Source organism: Chaetura pelagica, unplaced genomic scaffold (genome assembly GCF_000747805.2).
Source record: "Chaetura pelagica isolate M959 unplaced genomic scaffold, ChaPel_1.0 scaffold85, whole genome shotgun sequence".
NCBI classification, from domain to species: domain Eukaryota; kingdom Metazoa; phylum Chordata; class Aves; order Apodiformes; family Apodidae; genus Chaetura; species Chaetura pelagica.
In genome coordinates, this window is record NW_009953505.1 from 4519057 (window position 1) to 4521701 (window position 2645).

Below are 2645 nucleotides of genomic sequence, written 5' to 3' on the forward strand. Positions count from 1 at the left end.
AGTGGAGATTCTCTACTTGCTACTGTTGTACAAGATTCATCACCTGGCAAGCTGGGACTCAAACCTGGCTTTTTGTCCTTTAGTTGCACAACTGCGCATATGTCTGATGCCGCACTATAATTTATCTCAACTTCCCGTTACCTTTTTTCTTTCCTTATTTTAGCAAACCAGCTACTACCTGTAAGATAAAGTTATTTTTAAAAAAACATAAAGCCTCAGCTTTCATACACATAGAGATAAGGAAGTACCTGCAAACATGAAGGGACTGAAAAGCACAATGTTAGGAGTAATTTCAAGTTTGAGTAACAGATTTAACTATGAGGCATCTCAGCGTGTGTTAGGAATACTACTAATATTTACCCTTCTCCCATATACCCTCCCTTAAAAAATACCCCAGTTAGCTACCACTTTCTTCACTTGAGAACAAAAAAGTACAAAGGCCTTTATGTGATGGAACCAGATTTCCACAGGCCTAAGCCAAGACCATGTGGTAAGAAATAGGGAATTTCCTTTTGTTCTCATCTTACATACAGGCAGTCGGCATAATATAAAGGACTAAAATATTTTGAATTTAACAGCTTGACTTTTGGCACTATTTTTCATCATGGCTCATTAGAATTTCAAGATGCAAGCTCATACTATTATTCTCACATTAAAAACTGACATTTAAAAATAAATTATCAAAATCCTGTCAGGCGACAAATTTGTAAGTTTCAACAAAATGACAAGAAAATGGTTATGAACACAGATTATAACATAGAAGTTATGTCAATTACCTGTTTGTGACTTTTGATGTACACAAGGAAAACACATCCTTCTAACACCCTACGAGCATCATTTTCTATGTCTTGGAAAAAAGCAACTCCACACAAGCAAGCAGCAGCTTCTCCAGCGAAGTCCGCATTTCAAAGCAAAGCTCGGGGTACTGATGCATTAGTGTCTTTGAAAGGTTAACAGAACATTTACCTGTTATCAGACTCTTCCACTACTTTTTACAGACCATCTTCGAAAATTTCACAGTTTACTCTCCTATTCTGCTCAGCCTTGTTCTTGCCTTCTCGTAATTTTATTTCCATCTTCTTAACAACCTATTTAGGTCAATTTACTTCCATTCTGAGTTCTGCAAAATCTCACATCTGATCAGCATCTGATTGCTGAGTGTGCTCTGCAGGGTACACTTGTGCATAAATATTGAGAGACTCTAGTTTACACCACACTTTGTAAACTAAGTGCAGCTATCCAAATAGTTTAAAAATTAACCTCAGCACCTGAATGCAGAACCAGGTCATTGCATCTTTATTACAAAATTAGGTAATCAGTCTGAAATAATCATCCAACAGATTCATTTTCTGTAACACACCTTGAATTATCAAAGGAATTTGTGCCATTGACAAGTATAACCTGTTCCTATTAAAAAAAAAAAGTTTATAATATTTCTTAAGTCTCTACTCAAGCTTGCTCTGATCAATACCTCACTGAAAAAAACACATTTATAATTCATGAAAGGTTACACATGGAAGCACACTGCAATGACTGAAAACATGTAATCAGGACTGTGGCTGGCAAGAACAAATGCTGGTTTAAGCACTCCACGACTACACCTTCAACCACCAACTACAGTAGCTGCCAGTGTGTGACTGAAATTTGCTCAGAAGAGATGAAGACCTTGACAAGCATCCTTGTAGTCATAAAAGAGTTTAATTAACCAAGTCAGGTGAAGCAACTGCTGAAACAACTGAAGTCACTACCATAGTTAAAGCCTGGCAAGGCTGCAAGAGTCGCGTAGCTGTCCATGGACCCATCAGCAGACAGGCTACATCAGGTCCAGACTGTTCAACTGCACAGATTTATCACTGTAGCAAGATAATTATGTACTCCATAACTTCAATCCTGGTAGTCCTGTTATTGCTTTGTGACAATCAAGGCAAAGACGGCATTTTCCTGCAATAAGTGCAGGACCAGATTTCGGCAACATTTGTTTATAATCGGGAGCTCTCTAAATTTCTAATAGAAGCTCTCTATTGGAAGCATCAGTATTTGAACTTTAGTCCTTCCCCAGCACAATTTTCGTCTGTATATTTTAGCATTTCCCTGCATGTCAATAAAGCTCCACCTCTGTTCCTTTAAGGTGACATAGACAAAAGCTAAAAATACAAGCCCATGCCCCAGTAATATTAGTCCTCTCCACATCTTATTGAAACATAGGTTTTCAAACTTATTTTGTCAATTAAAGCTCCTATTCTTTTTCCATGTTTACACTGAACTAGTTTTGTTTATACCAGAACTCTTAAAACATGTAAGAATTTTAGATGAAGTTTATCAAGAATCCTATTTAGGGTTTTTTAATTCTATTTTAATTATAATTTGAAAGCTTCCAAATTTTTAGAAGAAACAAAGATGAGGTCAAATCACATCTTCATGCTTTTCCACATTACTATCTCCCCCATCTGTAAATCAATGAAGAGCACTTACCTACTTTAACTTTTCCATATTAGTATTTCCACACACCTATGAGTCAAGAAAGGGTACTTCTCTACTTTATAAAGTGGTCACATATTATGTCACTTATTGTGTATTGATTTACACAAAAGAGAAGCTTTAACTTTAAATTAATCCAGAACAAAAGTGGTTCCGCCCCCCCCCCC